Raw genomic sequence first — 19,027 nt, 5'->3', positions numbered from 1 at the left:
CCTTAATATTCTGGTCTCATACATTGATTTTTCTATTCTCTGGATCTAGCATCCATTATGTAACCCTTAATTGTGCACAGGCTTATGTTTTTCTTCAAGAGCTTTCTGGGGATTATTGTTATCTGTCTCACTAAGTTTTCAATTTTGGAGAAAACCGAGCACGATCTCCGACTTTTCTTCTATCTTGGACAGAGTTGGCCACTACTGATCACAAGATAGGAGGAAGGCATTGGATAAGGAATTCCTTCCTCCCATAAAAGCTGCTGGGTACTTTTTCTGAAACAGGGTCTTCTAGCATTGCTTTGGGCATGGAGAGAATCGATTACTTCCCCAGGATCAAACAGTTGGCATATGTCAGGGATTTCTGACCTTGAAATTAACTCTCTATTCCATACTGCATGTTTTCTCCCTGCCAAATGAGAGGTCCCAAGGAACCACTTTTAAATGGATTGAGGACAATAACAACTCACATCTCTAAGGTTTATATGGGGTTGACAAGCTGGTAGACTGCAGGGTATTGTGGATACAACACAGAACTTAAAAAGGATATCAAATTCAAATACAGTATCTGAGATTAACTAGCTTTGTGATGACAAACACTACACTTCTCATAACTCCAATTTCTTTATTTGTGAAATGGAGTTAATAATATCACTATCTCCCTCCCAAGTTGTTGTAAAGCTCAAAACAGGTCATGGATGTAAAGTTACCTGAAAAATTTTGAAAGCATTATAATATGAATTATTATTTCTTCACAAGACTACCACAAATTAGATAATAGTATTATGTTCTTTTTATAGGAGACGAAACCAAAACTGAGACAAGTAAGTGATTTGCTCAAGATCACACAGTTAGTGAGTGTTTGACAGAATCTGATCTCAGGTCTCTGCAATCTAAATCAAGCAATCTTTTCATGACACCATGTTACCTTTCAAATAATATCTTCATGAGAATTCAGAAGCCTGTACTGACTACAGTTCTGTACTTGATAACTCACGGGTATTCCTATCACCTTCTCATATTTACCTGGTGACTTTCAACACCATGTTGAAACCTTTTCATTTTTAAAGTTGAAACTTTTCTAATTATAGTCTGAAATTATTCCAGGTCTAATTTTGCTTAATCTATTTATACAAATGTTCCCCAGCTGCTAAGTGTCACTGGAGCAGGAACATGGGTGAACAACACAGCATCTCTACCTGAACTTTAAAATTCAACAGAAAGATCAACTCATCAGCAATAATTAGTCTGGAGTCAACAGATGGTCAGACAGGTAGGAAGTGCCAGCTGACTTTATTAACATTTAAAGAAATCTTTAACCTCAAAAAAGACATCTTCAGAAATAGATGCTAAAACCTGTTATGTGATTAATGGCCCAATTATTGTAACTCATTCCTTCTAGGTTAATATGGGCACCTTTTATTATCCAAGAAAGGAAATGTCGCAATACAATGTGTCCACTCTTTATGGTTTCTAAAATGCAAAACTCGACAACTTAAAAAGTAAATAAAAATGAAAGTGAATAAATGAAACAAGAATCCAAGATCTGAAAACAAGAATCTCTTTTCTCTGATCTCTTAGTTAAGTGTTTAGTATATATGTCAGATCCCAATTCTCTGCTTTCTTTCACTGTACTGTTAGCCAGCTATAGTAGGTATATGAGTCTTGTCTCCCTCAAAAGTATAAGCTGATTGAGGGCAGGTGTTATATTTTAGACTCCTGTACGTTATAGCAGAATATGATATAGTGGAAAATTTGGAAGTAGTGGACCTCATTCACTTCCTATCTCTGCTTCTGGTTAGTCTCCTTTTGTGGTTCTTCATTACCGGCCTTTTAATTGTGGATGTCCCAGTGGTGGAGCCAAGATGGCAGAATAAAGGCTCTACTGTCTCATTCAGTAATCTCATCAGCTCTCCATAGTTAGTCCCCATCTCCATGCACATGATTCTAGATCTAAATACTCAGTCCTAATCTCTCCAAAATTCCCAGCTTATTTCAGACATCTTAACCAGGAGTCCTATAGTCATCTCAAACTCAAGATATAACAAGGTACCCTCTTCTCTCTCTTCCCAATGTTTTCTTCTTCTCGGCTTCCCCAATTCTATCAAAAGCATCATTATCCCCATGTAATCCATTATCAAACTTGGTTTTAGCCTTACCATATCTTCTTATATCTTCTCCTCTTCTCTCTCAGATAGCACCAACCATAGCCCCAGTGCCTTTCTTCTGAATTACTGCAGTAATCTTTTAATTGGTCTCCCATTTTAATCTAACTTCCTCTCAGTCACCAATGTTATTTTTCTAAAGTATAGATCTGAAGAGCAAACAATTAATTAATTATGGATCTGAACATACCACCTCCAAATACTTCCATAATCAAAAAGGATCATTTTAAAGGCTCCATAACTCAGGCCTTCTTTCCAATTCCAGCCTTCTTTCACTTTACTCTCCTCTACACACTCAAACAAACTGGGACCTGGGAAAGACCTTAACTTAAAAAGTCCAGGTTCTCCAACTGCATCTTGGATCACTGCCAGTCATCCTGAACTATGTCTTTCCACTGGATTTTGATGACTTTGGAGGGAAGAGTGAGATTGATGATTTTGTATGGCTCTACTTCACTTAAATCTAATTCACTTGTAAGTCCAGACTTCCATTCTGATGTCATTGATACTCTTTGAGAACAAAGGGCAAAAACACAACCAATAGAACACTAAATTCTCAGTCGTCCTCTCTTTGTACTCACTGTTCCATAGGCCTGCAATGCTCAAGCTTCCCATCCATCCCCACCTTTCCTTGTCTCCACATTACATCCTTCCTCTTTCCAAAAGCCTTTCATTTTGGGGTATATATCTTTTATATACATCTCTTCCATACATTCTCCTCTTCTCCCTCAGATAGTCCCACCATAGTTTAAGTTATCAATACCTTTCTTCTGAATTACTGCAATAATCTTTTAATTGGACTCCCATTTTAATCCAACTTCCTCTAAGTCACCAATGTTATTTTTCTAAAGTGAAAATCAAACAATTAATTAATTATGGATCTCAATCTGTTGTTTTCCTTCACTAATATTTACATTCCTTGAGGACAGAGTTGGTTTTTTTTTTTTTGCCTTTCTTTGTATCTAAATCATTTTGTACAATGTCTGCTAAACTGTAAATGTTTAATTAATGCTAATTGATCTATTGTCAGTATGATTTTGAGCAAGTTAGATAATTTTTAGATAACACCTTCTTCATTTTTATAACACAAAAGTTGGATTAATAAATTCAAACATCTCTTCCAGTTCTAAATCTATGATCTTATGATACATCCTCTTTGGACCTCAGTTTTTCATCTGTAAAAAGGTTAATAGATAAGATGGCATCTAAAATACCTTACAGCTTTAAATATCTATGTGAATCTATGATCCTACATGGGATTTGCAACATTGTTGGATGGATGCTTCAGGAAAACATGCTAGAGTAAATTCTGATTAGCCAGTAAGAATATTTTTCAGCAGCAAGGAATTATAGAGTGGTATAAGTACTTTGAAAGATGTGTATAGATAAGAAGGGAAAAAAAAAAACATGTTCTTGATCTTGATAGAAACTAACAAAGAAGTCAGCTCTAATGAAAGAGTCTAGGTCTTTGAATTCTAAGACCTTGGGTTGCGGTTTCCCAATGCCATGAACTAGTTATATGACCATCAGTAAATCATTGAACATAAACTCAATATAAATTAAAAACATTATTGTAATCATATTCCAAATTAGGAAACTCACTCATCATAATCTGACAATATTTTAGCACAGTATCTAGAACATAGCATGTGCTTAAAAATGCTTGGTGCTTGACCTGGCTTGTCGATTACTAGTGAAATTTGTCCCTCCTCTTACCATCCCCCAACTATTGATGTCAAAAATGTATTTTTCCAGAAATCAAGTTCATTCCTATTTTAAAATTCTATATAAAATATTACCTCTATGGAATAAAACAAACAAGAAAATAAATAATGGCTGGGTTAGTTCAGCATTTTATTCATCATAAGTTCACTACAAGAATTCGTTGAATGAATAAAAGAATAAATGAATGAATAAGAAAATAAAAATTATTCATGGTTTTCAAGTATTCCTATACCCAAACTCAAAAAGGCACTGTGATTTTATTAGTGTGGATACTCTTTCTGATAACACAAATCAAAATTATTTTATAATTAGTTGAGTGAATTATGTGTGTATAGCATATGAGAATATATATATATATATATACATACATATATATATATATATATATATATATATATATATATATATATACATACCCCCAAATAAAAGATTAAAGGTCATACATCATACACACACACTCACTCTCTCTCTCTCTCTCTCTCTCTCTCTCTCTCTCTCTCTCTCTGTCTCACACACACTCTATCAGACTTATCAAAGCATTTGATGCAAAAAAAGTGTTAATGGATAATTTCCTTTCTTATCCTATTTGCATTGATTCTATTAATGCAAAAATTTTACCATTTCACAGAACTAACAATTTTCTATTGGATGCTTTCTATCCCTTGTTTAGTTAAGAATTTTCCTGCAATTGTAGTTGTGAATAAATTCTTTCTCATCTTCTCCTCAAAAAATTTTTATGAAGTTATTTTTAATATTTTGGTCATATTCCCATTCAGAATTTATTGCAGTATATGATATCTGTCACTGACCTAAACCTATTTTTTGCCAAGCTATTTTCTAAATTTTCCAGCAATTTTTTTCTAAATAACGAATTGTCCCCATCCCTCCACTCTTTTATATTTTTGAATTTCTGAGCACTGGGTTATTGAGTTTAATTTTTTCTGGCCACATTGCTTATCTCAGATATTCTATTAATCTCCTTCTCTGTTTTTAATGAATAACAAATAAGTTTCAGAACTCCTATTTTTTTTTTAATAACTACTGTTTTACAACATAGTTTGAGGTCAGGAAGTGTTATGCATCTACTTAATTAAACATTTTGTCTTTCCTATTATTTCCCTTTTTATTTTCCAAATGAAATTTTATTCTAATTTCTACTTCCACAAATTTGATCAATATATCTGTATCTATCCAAATTCCAATTGATTATTGGCTATAACATTAAGATGAATAATTTAATAAGTTCACAAAATTCCAGCCTCAGTTTTGGAAGACACCTCAGAATCTATCTATTTTAATATAAATCTGTATAAGAATTTTTTCTGAGGCATGATAAATACACTTGAACCATCAACACTCCCAAGGAAGGACTCCCAAAGCAGTCCATTTCATCATTTCATCCATTTCAGTTGGGCTTACTCTAATCATTAGAGTTTGTCTTTGTGTTGACCAATGACTGTTCTTTTTGCAGTGATACCTATTGTTCCTAGTTCTGCTCTCTGGGACTATATTGAGAATGTCAAGGTACAATAGAATATGTTGAATTTGGAATCAAGATCCTGGGAGGAAATTTTCAGGACCACTTCTTGCTGCCTGAGTATATTTAGAAACCATTAAATATCTCAATTTTCTCCACTTTTAAGTGAAAGGATTTGATTGGATAAGTTCTAAGGCCCATTTCAAAGATAAATCCAGGATCATATGATCACTCCCAATACAACAGCCCTTGACATTCTTGAAAAAAGCTGCCTTCTCCTGCTAAGTCTTCTCTTCTTCAGTAGAGATATGGCATGTTGTTGAAAACCTTTTCCCATTCGTGTTTTCCCTTTCTTTAGATATCTGAATAAGAAAGATTATTTTGACAATTGTATTAAGGATGAAGTGCAGTCAGGATGACTTGTATGAAGTGCCATAGTTAGCAAGATTTGTTCGTGAGGAAAGTGACTTAAAATATACCTGAAAATCATTTTACCCCCAAGACAAATTCAGTTGGGAGGGATGAGGGAGAAAGACATTGTGACTCAAAACCCCAAAGAGATTCTATTAGAAAACTTGTTTTGGGGTTTAACAGGCTAGAAACAAGCTCACCTGAAATATAGTCCCCAAGTGAGGGGAATAGAAGGAGAAAAGAGAGAGAAAGAAGAAGGCAGAACAGGACAGCACAGAGCAGGACAGAACAGGAAAGAATAGGACAGGACTAGAGAGATCAGGACAGGAGAGAAGACTTAGGATAGAAATAATGAAATATAAACATAGAACAAGTTTACAGAGAAAGATAATCAACTTAGGTTTGGACATGTTGAGCTCGAGGCTTAGTAATTTCTAGATAGATGTGTTATGTCAGCAATTATAAAAATATGGTTTGCAAAGGAGACATCAGGACTGGGACTTATACATTTGGGGATCATTTTTGTAAAGTTGGTAGCCAAATGTGTGATAATAAATGACATGGTCAATACATCATTAAAGAATATGTAATTAAATAGACCAAAGGGATATTGGAGCAAATCCTTGGAAAATGTCCATAAAGATTTGAGTAAATAGAAGGGTTGGTTAGAGAGATAAAAAGAGATATCGAAAGTGTGGAGTCATTGAAGCCAAGGAGGGCAGAATATAATGTTGTAGAGAAACTCAATAGTGTCAAAAACTTCAGAGTTCAGGTAGGGTGAGGATCAAAAATTAGGCCACAAGATTTGACAATCAGTAGATCACAGATGACTTCTGAGATAATTATTTCAGTAGAATGATAGGAGTGGAAGGCTAGTTGCATAAGACTATGGGAAAATTAGGTAATAAGAAAGCAGAAATCTTGTCTGGACAATTTCCCAAAAAAGTTCATCAGTGAATGGAATAAGAAATATGACTTAGAACCTAAATGTGATAGAATTATGAGAATGCTTTTATTTTATTGTTTGCTTTTGTTTTAGATTAGGAAAGGCCAGGGTATATATATAAACAAATGAGAAGAAGCAAATAAAGCAGGAGAATTTTTGAGGATTTTTGAGAGAGAAGGGATGGTTAGCACAGTAGTCCTGAAGGAGGCATAAGTAAATAGGATTGAGGGTAAAATAAGTATCTTACACTTGAGTCACTGGATCACAATCTCGACTGCCACAGGAGGGAAGAAGAATGAAATTTTTGAAAAATGAAGGATAGGAAATGAGAACTATCTTACTATTCCACCTTTATCTTCTTGTGGAAATAAGGAGATAGTATATAAGAATAATGAGAGAGATAAAAAGACATGAAACATTAATTTGCAGAAATGAAGTAGAGAGGTGATAAAAATAAAAGAGAGATTGTTAAATATCAGTTGTAGCTCATCTAAAGTTATGTCCAATTGCTGATAAAATAATCTAAATTTTATGCTTTTCTCAAGCAATTCTCAGGAGCTCCAGAGAAGGAATAGGGGCATTAGAGGCGGTGATTTCTGCTGCATAAAGATGAAGGAATAAGGAAGTAGGTCATTGGAGAGAAGAGGTTAAGTACTTGTGTGGTGTTACCATAGAGGTTGTCAACATAAATAATGAAGTCCTGAAGCTGATAGAAAGGGATGGAGTGGAGAGTAAGACAGCAAATGTCAGGAAAAAATGGATAACCGAGCTGAGTAAAGGTCAGTAGACAATATCAACAACAAGATGCATGGATCTTAAAAGAGGAAAATTTATTGGAGAATAATGGTAGAGAAATGATCTCAAAATCTCATCTGGATTTGGGGCATAATGCAAGGGCAAAAAAAATGCCTACCCTTCTTCTTGGTCTTGACAGATGTGGAAAGAAGAATTAGTGGTCTAGAATGCAAGTCATTGCAAGGAAGGAAGCATTCTTGGGGGAAATATAAATTTCCATTAAAGGTAAGAATTAGAAAGAATGTTGGTTGAAAAGTCTGAGGATGTAGATACATTTACTAAGAATAGAGTAGTACCAAAAAGCACAATGGAATGAGCTAGAAAATGTACTAATTTGAAATGAACATAGGATATTATAGAACTGATTAGAGAAAAAATGAAGATTCTGAAGAAAATAATACCTACTACTAAAAAAAGAGGCAAAGATGGTAGTAGTGGTAGAAGGAAGATGAGCATTTATTAAGCAACTACTTTGTTTATGTTCCAAGGACTGTATTACTATCTCATTTGATTTTCACAATCATGCTGTGCTATATGAATGCTATAATTATCTTTATTTTATAGATCAAGAAACAGAGATAGTCATCAGTTAAGCAAATTTTCCAGGGTTGTAAAGCCAGAGAATGTCAGGAACTGAATTTGAAATCAGATCTTTCTGACTTCCGTCCCATCACTAAATCAAATGCATCACTTATAAGACAGTAAATTGGGACCAGTTAATTGGGACCAGTAACTGGGAACAGAGAAAGGGCCATATCCACCTCAATAGCCAATAAGGAAATTACAAAGTTACAGCATAGTTTTATAACTGTTAGTCATCAGGAAAAAAAGAGAAAGACAATATAACATTTTAGGTAGAGGCTTGTCCTTGGAATCAAAGAACAGGAGTCAAATATTTCATTTCACCCATACTATCAGCATTAGACTAGAAAAGTGGTCAAACTTAATGCCAGCATTCAACTCTATAAATTTATGTTACAAATTTTTCTACAAGATGATTGTATAATTTAAAAATTCTACTAACAGTGCATTAGTGTCCCAATTTTTCTATAATCTAATATTTATCATTTTTTTCTGTTAGATTACTCAATCTGACAGGTTTGATGTAATACCTCAGAGTTCTTTTAATTAGCATTTAATGATTTAAAGAATTTTTTATATCAATGGATGCCATTGAACGCTTCCTCTGAAAATTGATTCTTCATATTTTTTTTTTTACCATTTACCAACTGAGAATGACTTGCAGTCTTTTAAGTTTGACATAGTTCTCTATATATTTGAGAAATGAGTCCTTTATCAGAAATATTTGCTATAAAAATTTTTTTCTCCAGTGTTCTGCTTTCTTTCTAATCTTAGTTCCATTAATTCTGTTTGTGTAAAAACTTTTTAAAAATTTAATAAATCAAAATAATTTTATTTTGCATAATTCTATCTCTCATTCAATAATGAAATTTCCCCTTATTCATGGATATGACATGTAAGGTATTTTATGTTCCCCTAATTTGCTTTTGGTATTCCCTTTTATGTCTAAATCATGGACTCATTTTGACTGTGTGCTAGTATACAATGTAAGATGCTGGTCTATACTGAATTTGTCATATTTATTTCTAGTTTTTCCTTCAGTTTTTGTTAAATAATCAATTCTTGTCCCCCAAAGTGTGGGTCTTTGGGCTTATCAAACCCTAGATTATATGATCATTTACTACTGTGAATTGTGTATCTAATCTATTCCACTGATCCACTACTCTATCTCTTAGCCAGTGTCAAATACTTTTTGATGATTACAGATTTATTATATTGTTTGAGATCTGTTTTTACAGGTAGGCCACCTTCTTTCTCGCTTTTTTCAATTAATTCACTGAATATTCTTGTTTTTTTATTCTTCCATACTGTTATTATTTTTTTCCAGTTCTATAAAATAATTTTTGTAGTTTGATTGTATGACACTAAATAAATAGATTTATTTAGGTAGCATTATCAATTTTAGCATATTAACTTGGTCTATCCATGTGCAAATGGTATTTTCCTGCTTATTTAGATCTGACTTTATTTGTATGAAAACAGTTTTATACTTGAACTTATATAGTTCTTCAATTTGTCTTGTCAGGCAGACTCACAAGTATTTTATATCATCTACAGTTATCTTAGATAGAATTCCTCTTTCTATGTTTTGCTGGTGGGTTTATTGTTAATATATAGAAATCATGATATATTTAGGCTTATTTTATATCTGACATCTTTGCTAAAGTTGTTAATAATTTCAAGTGGGTTTTTTTAGTTGCTTCTCTAGGATTCTCTAAATATACCATCATAGCATCTGCAAAGAGCTATCATTTTCCCCTCATTGCCTATTCTAATTCCTTCGATTTCTTTTTCTTCTCATACTGCGATAGCTAGAATTTCTGGGACAATATTGAATAATGTGATAATGGGCATTCTTGCTTCATCCCTGATTTTATTGGGAAAGCTTCTGGCTTATCCCCATTACAGATAATGCTTTCTGATGGTTTTGGACAGATTATACTTATCATGTTAAGGAAAGCACCATTAATTCGATACTCTGTAGTGTTTTTTAATAGGAATGGATATGTATTTTGTTAAAAGCTTTTTCTACATCTATTGAAATAATTATGGTTTCTTTTGCTTTTGTTTTTAATACGATCAGCTATGCTAATAGGTTTTCCTAATATTGAACTAGTTCTTCTTCCCTGGTATAAATCTGGCCTCATCAGGATGTAAGGTCCTCATGATAAATCTCCTCTTCAATATTTTATTTAAAATCTTTGCATCAATATTTATTAGCAAAATTGATCTGTTTTTGCCTATTTTCCCAAATACTTTATGTAGTATTAGAATTAATTCAGACTCTGAGGTTTTTTTTTCCCTTAGGGAATTAATTGATGGCTTTTTTTTTTCAATTTTTCTAAATTGAGTTTATTTAAGTATTCTATTTCCTCTCTTGGTAATCTGAGCAATTTACATTTTTGTAAATATCCATTCATTTTAATTAGATTGTCACATTTACTGGCATATAATTAAGCAAAATAGCTCCTAATAGTTGTTTGAATTTGTTCTTTATTAGTGATTAATTCATCCTTTTTATGTTTTATACTGATAATTTAGTTTTCTTTTTTATTTAGTCAAATTAATCACTTTCAATTTTATTTATCTCTTCTTTGATTTTTCAGGACTTCCAATTTGGGCTTTAATGAGGAACTTTGCATTTATTATTTTTCTAGTGTCTCTTTTTTTAGTTGCATGACGAATTCACTAATCTGCTCATTCTCCTTTTGATTGATGTAGGTATTTAGAGACATGGATTTTCTCCCAAGTATTGCTTTGGTTGCTCCCATAAATTTAGACATGTTGTGTAATTGTTGTCATCCTCTTTACATATTTTTTGGTATATTTCTTTTTTTTAATTCAATATTTTCACCAGTTACATGTAAAAATAAGATGTAGCATTCATTTTTAAAACTGTGAGTCTCAGATTCTCTCCCTTTCTCCCTAACCATCCCATCCCATTGAAAAATGCAAGCAAATCCAATATAGGTTATAGATGTGTAGACATGTAAAACATTTCCATAATAATCATGTTGTAAAGAAAACATAAACAAAAAAAACCTCAAGAAAAATAAAGTTAAAAAAATCTACCACAATCTGCATTTCATATACCATCAATTCTTTTTCTTTTGGTCTGGATAGCATTTTTTCATCATAATATCTTCAGAGCTGCCTTGAATCATGACATTGCTTAAAATAGTTATGTCATTTACAGCTGATCATCTTATAATATTACTGTTCATAATATTTCTTGCATCAGTTCATGGAAGTCTTTCCATGTTTTTTTGAGAGAATTCTGCTTTTGCATCATTTTCATTTTCCCCCAATTTTCTTCTACCTCTTATTCAATTTTTAAATCCGTTTTGAGCTCTTTCAGAGATTATTTTTAGACCTGAGTAAAATTCACATTTTTCTTTGAAACTTTGCATGCAGCCATTTTGACATTGTTTTTCTCATTTGAGTTTTTATTTGATATCTACTGTCACCACAGTAATGTTCTATGGTCAGGTTCTCCAATTTTCATTTTTTTTACTCATTTTCTAGTTCATTTCATGACCTTTAACTGTATGTTAGGTCATGAAATGAACTAGAAAATGAGTAAATTTAACTGTATGTTAAAGTTGGGTTCTGCTCTTGAGGTAAAGGTAACACTGACCTGAGCTTCTTGTTTTGGGGGGTTGAGGCTTTATCACTGGCCCATGCCCATGAGGCTTCACCACTGGCCTGCCAGGGAAATGGAATTTTGCTGTTGTGTAGCTTGGGGGTTAGATGTTGGCTTGCTGGAGCATGATCTGCTCTTGACTTGCCTGGATGCTATCTATGCTGGATGGTACTTCCATTTTACCCTATTGAAATAGATCTTTCCTATCAATGTTTGAGTTGTCTCAGGCTGGAAAATTGTTTCACTGCATCCTTTTGTTGTTTCTGTACTCCAGAATTCATTTTGAAGTGTTATTTTATAGGTGTATGGAGGTGAATTTTGAAGAATCCCAGTGAATTCCAGTGACTTCTACCATCTTGGCTGCCATCCTCTTTGAAAACAAATTTTAAATAAAGAAAAATTTTAAGAGTGGGTGGACAGATATGAATCATCAGTTGAGCTATCACATAAAGGCCTGGTTTTATTGTCATGTTATTTCAATGATCTATGACTCTATTGAACAGGCAAGTAACAAGTATTAATTAAGAGTTTACTATGTGTGGGACAATGTGCTAAGCACTGGGAACACAGATACAAACAGAAAGAAAGGTAATCCTTCCTCTTAAGGAACATGTATTCTAATGGGGAATGACAAAATATAAAAAGAACAAAAGGAAGAAAAGAGAAACAGGAACAAAGTTTAGGAGAATCAGAAGGACAAAAGAGACAAAATAAGATTTGGCCAGCCTGTGTCTGTCTCCAAAATGGAGGTCCTCAGAAAGAATTCCTCAGTAAAAGAAGAGAGCCAGTTTGGCAGAAGGAGGCTGCCAGATGAGAAGGCAATTATTCTGGTAGTGAAGGCTGAAATGTGAGTTCTCTTCATAGATGGGAACCATCATATTTCCTTAACTTTTGTAGATTCTTTAATGAGTTCCTGTTCCTCCTCCCTCCATTGCTTGGGCATCCTCAGATGGCAGACATTTTTTTTTTTGGTCACTGGATCTATACTTAGAAGCTTTCTATCTTGCAGTAAAACATGTCAGAACTGACACTCTGCTGGCATAGCCTTTAGGACCCCAGGGGCATTTCCATTGCCATGCCATAATAATGTATCAGAGTAGAATTTTAGAAGATTCATTAGACCGAAATAGTGTTCACAGTTTTCTCTGAAAGAAAATTCATATAATATCTTCCAATGCCCTAATCCCCTCCATTTTGAAGCATTTTATAAGGGCTGATTTCTAAAGATGATACTAAGTAGAGCAGAAGATAGTTTGAAAATGATGCTTTTTTAATACCTGCACATTTATGTTTAAGCTGATCCTAGTCCAATTTTTTTTGACATTGTAGCTGTGTTGTTTTAGACTTTGCCAAGATCAGGCTTGTTGCATTGAATTGAAATGAATCACAAGCCATTTCAAAAACAGAGAGATATGCTCTGTCAACTCTGATTCTCTTAGGGGGAAAAATCAATTTTTGTGATCATCAAGTGAAGCTGTGTTTCCAGATTGGGAGAGAAAAAGAAATGGAGTAAGCCTTTTAAAGAATCCTTTTAACTTAAAAAAAACTTTAAATTTCACAGATATTGTCTAGACTCACAAAACTAACCTATAATTTGATGTGCAGCATGAAACAAGAAAACCTATTGCTAATGCAATAGGAGTTGTTTAACATAGATAAGAAGAGACAGAGTTGGGCTGCTCCAAGGCAGGTCCAAGGATTTGAAGGGCTGTCCTTCAGATAGATTAAACTTGCTTTGTTTGACTTTAGAGGGCAAAATCGGAAGCACTGGGTGAAAGTTACAAAGTCTTAGCCTTGCGATTTACTTAAGGATCTGTGTCTCCAAGTAACTGGAGGTTGTACTGTGTAATGTGGCCACACTCGATAATATCATTGGCAGACAGGGCTAAAGCAGGATGAGGATGACCAACAGGCCTCAAAGTCATCGATGAGTTAAGAGGTTGTGTACTCCAAGTATGTGAAGACTTCTCCCAGAGAAGGGAAAGATGAGAACAATTGTCCCAATGGCCATGAAGGCAGATGAAGGATCAAACATTGAAGATGCCCATCTTAGGCTATTACCAGTTGTCTTGACTTTTGTTTTATCACTGGATTTCAATGACTCTGGGAAAGAAAGTGAGGTTGATGAATTGGAGTAACTCTGTTTCACTTAAATCTAATTCATGTACAAGTCAACACATCACCCCATGATGTATCGGAAAACAAATGATGAATAAGAATCTAAAGACAAACTTCCTATAATTGAAGATAAAAGAGTCACTGCTATTGCCAATGGGTTTTCTTCCTTATCAGATGTCTCCAAGGAAAGGCTGAATGGCCATTGTTTTTTATTCTGTAGAGGGAATGCTTGTACCCATATGGAGTTGACTACATGAATTCCTAGGTTTTGTTTTTATAAATCTGAGTGACTGTGTTTCACATTTCTTGAAGAGAAGTACAATATTAACTTCCAGGATAATTCACATTTTGAATTGATGCATTTTACATCATATAATCAAGCACTTATCCAATAATTTATATATTCAAGGAAGTGGAAATATAAAACAAAAGATAAATAGCATCTCTGATCAAATATCTTACAGTATTATTGTACACAATTATAGTACTTATGTGTTACGTGAATACATCGTTTACAAAGATGAGAGTATATAAAACATAATTTGTGAAAATTATGAACTCTAACAGATATGGAAATTAAGAAATTGATTACACCTGAACTGAGTTTTAAAAGAAGCTAAGGATTGAAAGAGGAAGAAATGAGGAAGAAACACATTCTAAGAAAGAGAACTAATCTATACAAAGGAAGAGAGGGCAATGGCAAACAGGGTATTTGCTTAGATTGAGGAGTATGAGAGAGGGAATAATTTGTAATTAGCCTAAAATAGGTTAGAGACAGATTGTTAAAATGCATTAAATATAAGACAAATTGATTTGTATTTTATCTTAGAGTTAATAGGGAGCCAGTGAAATTTCTAGGGCAGAGAAGTGACATAGTCAGACCTATTCTTTGAGAATATTAATTTGATAGCTCTGTGGAGGCTTAATTTAGAGAGGGAAAGAGAGTAAAGACAAGAATACCAATTATTAAAAGGCTATTGCAGTGAAAGGAAGTAAGGACCTAGTAAGGTGGTTGCCATATTAGTTGTGATTATGAAATTGACAAGTCTTGGAGCATGAATGATCAAAGTAAAGAAGTGAGAGTTTCTCCAGGGAGCCAAGGGATAATGACATCCTCAAGAAAAATACTAAACTTTGGAGGAAGGGAATTGCAGATTTAAGGAGCGTGATAATGAGTTTCTTTTTTGTATGTTTTACATTTATGATACCAATGGACATTTAAGTGGTGACACCCAGGAGGGAGCTGGTATATAGGCTGAGAGAGATGGAGGAGTGAGGTATAGATCTAGGAGTTATCTGCATCAACATGATAATTGACTCCAGAAGAGCAGATAAGATGAGGAAGACATAGGTCACAGAGAGAGAAGAAAAATGAATGGTAAGCCAACAGAAAAGATGAAGAAAATGAGACTATATAGGGGGAAGGACTGAGTTTGAAGGAGGAAGGAGTCAGTCCCATCATTCCATTCTAGGGAAGAGAAGTTAGGAAGGATGATAAGTCCCATCAGATTTAGCATGGAAGATAGAGGATCTTAATCCTGTTTATGTCAAATATCTCGGGTTGCTGAAGACTATTTACCTCTTCTTAGAATAAACACATGAAGTAAAATATATAATATTATAAAAGGGGTCAATTATATTTAAGTGACAATATCAATTTTTTAATCCAAGGTTTTAAACTACAGTTAAAAGATTTTAAATTGTAAAAGAAATAGTTTTGCCTTTTCTTTCAGCTACATAACATTCATTTTGATGAAGTCCTAAAATGTTTCAATACAAGTTCAAACAATCCTGCAATATAAATAAATTCATTTTGAAGGCTAATTGAAATTATCAGCATTTATTTTGCATATAAATAATCAGTGCAGATACTGAAAAACAGCTTGATTTCTGACCTGTACTAAATGTGTTCCCTATCAATTTCTTCCTACTATGACTTTGTAGAAAATCCCCCTTTGCACAGGTGTTACAAAGACAAATTTTAAGCCAGCCTAATTCATCATAGAATTCGGAATTAGTAAAATTCCAAGGTTTCATCATAACTTCAAATATTGAATCCAATCCAATCCAATCCAGTCAATGTAAAAACATTTATTGAGGGCCTACTTGGAATACAATGATGAAAAACCATAGAAACCCTGGACTACGGAAGCTTGGGGTCTAGTTAGCAGGCAGTGGCCTAAGACATAGACAAATAACCACAACAAAACTCATTTCACGACAAATCCTTGGATTGAGAACAATCAGGATGGCATCACAGATTTAAGGAGGAAAATATAACCTCTGGTTGGGGAGACCAGAAAAGGCTTGACAGAGAAGGCACATCTGGGCTTTGGAAGAAGACTGATAGACAGGTGAGATGCATTTGCCATATGAACTTCCAAGTGCAACTGATGACTCTGTTATGGTGCTTTATGACAGTGACACAAGGAAAAAGGATTTAGAATTCATCCTCCCTCCATTATACATTTCTTTTAAAGTTCACAGAATAGAAACTTTAGAAAATTTCACTAAATATGACAACCATAAATTACACCACTGATGATTCAGGCTCCTGTTTAGCGGAGTATTTGCAAGAAAATAGAGTTACCTTAGCAACTTATCTCTCACATAGGACATGTTTCATGCCGTCTCTAGGCCAAGAGCTCTTCTCTACCAGAAGGATTGTATAACGAAACAACAAAGCTGCCAACAGTTACCCCGCAGCCCTTAGCTGAGGAGCTCTTTCCTAACTGAAAAATCGTGTGCATTTATTCTTATCAATTATTCTTGCCGGCAGTCTTGTCAGGACCTCATTATCTCCATTTTACAGATGAAGGGACCGAGACACCAATATATTAAATAACTTACTCGAGTAGACCCAGAAAATGACACTTGTACTAGGGCTGTATCTACCTGCACAAAAGGTTCAGTTGACTTCAGTCTTATAGTGATTTTCATCATTAAAACAAACTTTTATTTTTCCTCTTTTGTCCCATGGCAACAAATAAAGTTATAATCATAATAGCTATCCTTTTATAGAGCATCTATTATGTGCCAGGCACTGTGCTAAAAGCTTTACAAACATTGCCTTATTTGAGTCATTCAACAACCCCAGGAGGTTGGTTCTATTATTATCCCTGTTTTACAAAACAGGAAACTGAAGCAAATAGGTTAAGTGACTTGCTCACAGTCACCCAGCTCGGGTCTAAAATCCCAATGAATTCAAGTTTTCCTAACTCTAGGCCGAGAACTCTATTTGATGTGCTACCTATCTGCCAGAAATAGTCAGTAGACTTGAGTATTCAATTTCCAGGGTGGAAAAAAGGAAGGAAGGAAGAAAAGAAATGGAGGGAGAGAGAGAGGAAAAAGAAAGGAAAGAAAGAGAAAGAGGGAAGGAAGGAAGGAAGGAAAGAAGAAAAGAAAAAAGGAAGGGAGGAGGAAGGGAAGGAGGAAGGAAGAAGAGGAAGGAAGGAAGGAAGGAAGGAGGGAAGAAGGAAAGAAGGAAGGAATGAATGAGGGAAGAAAGGAAAAAGAATGAGTGAGGGAAGGAAGGAAAGAGAAGGAGTGAGGGAAGGAAGGAAAGAAGGCAGGAAAGCAAAGGAGTAAAGGAAGGAAAGAAATAAGAAAGGAGGCAAGGAAGGAAGGAAGCAAGGAAGGAATGAAAGAAGGAAGGAACAAGGAAGGAAGGAAGGAAGGACGGAATAGGCACATATTAAATATCTAATATGACCCCAAATCACAGACTATGGCAACAGAGTGATTATCCTGGATGGTCTCACCAAATGAGACAAAGTCAAGAATGGTCTACACTACAGAATATTTGCCAATCTCCCCACAATTAGTCTGGCTAAGTTTAGAGTGGGTTTATCACCTGGCCACCAGATAATTGAGTTTTGTTGGGATTTTCTGGTCACAGAAACACATGACCCTGGCTACTTAGACATGGAGACATTTTTATCACCTACAGTGGTATAAAGTAAACCATAGGTGAATCTTCTGAGCTATAAAGTCTTTAGCCATAGGTTCAGGTTTTTATGTGAGTCATCAGGGTCATGGATTCAAAGGAATTTCAGAAACTACATGGTGGGAGCTGCATGCAAAGCTTTGTTTTCTGGAGATTATGTGTTGCAAGGGTCCAATTAGAGGTTGGAGTTAGTGGGGATGAACTTGTGGGTCCATAGCCAAGCTAATCTTTAGAAAACATCAAAAGTCTGTGTCCAGAATACTGTTCAAAGCCTTCAATGCTTCCTGGTAGCTCTCAGGCTTTTTGTTTTGCAAGTGTGGTCTTCAAGTAACCAAAGTCTCCTTTCTACCAGGAAGAGACTAGGATAGATATTCATAGAATGATAGACTAAGAGGGGATTGCAGGGTACAATTTCCTCATTTTATAGTCCAAAAATGGGAGGCCTGGAGAGATCCAGTCACTTGGCCTCAGGAAGCAATTTTTAGAGGCCAGATTGAAATTCAAATTTTCCCACTTCCACCTCCAGTTCCCTCTCTGCCATGAAGCATTGTCTCTCTCTGTGTGCAAGTCACATTAGTCTTCTGCAAAGTCTTCTGTTTGAAGAGGCTTTTCTGGGCACTTACCTCTTCCCCTTCCCCCCAGACTGATACTCACCCAGAGTATTTTGTATTTACCTTAGAGGGGCACTTCAGGGGAGTACTTTCCTCTGGAAGGATGTAAATATCTTTCACATACATATAATCACCATCATTTGTATTTGCATACATTTAAATGAGGAGGCAGCCTCAGAGTTAGTTCATGTTTCTAACATGTCATAACTCTGGGTAATCCTGAAACAATCACACAAATACTTATTGTCCAGAACATCTCTCTTAAACCATTAGTGGAAAAAGAGATACCAGTTGGCACTAGGAGAGGGAGTTTCTTCAATTGGAGGAATAGTGGTAAGGCATTAGTGATGAGATAAAATTGACAAACTATAACATGATAAAATGTGATATGATATGATACACTACAATGTATTATATGCTATGTGATAGATTATATATAACATTCTATGATATAGAAAACCTGTATATAAGCACATATGTTTATTATAGATTAGCATTTATTAAATTACATATGGACATCCCATATTGTATTATATCATAGATTACATAGATATAGATTATTTATTATACTGTATGGCATCATGTTGCATTATATCTCATCATATATA

The sequence above is a fragment of the Sarcophilus harrisii genome, chromosome 3 (genome assembly GCF_902635505.1).
Source record: "Sarcophilus harrisii chromosome 3, mSarHar1.11, whole genome shotgun sequence".
NCBI classification, from domain to species: domain Eukaryota; kingdom Metazoa; phylum Chordata; class Mammalia; order Dasyuromorphia; family Dasyuridae; genus Sarcophilus; species Sarcophilus harrisii.
Note: the sequence above shows the minus strand (reverse complement) of the source record.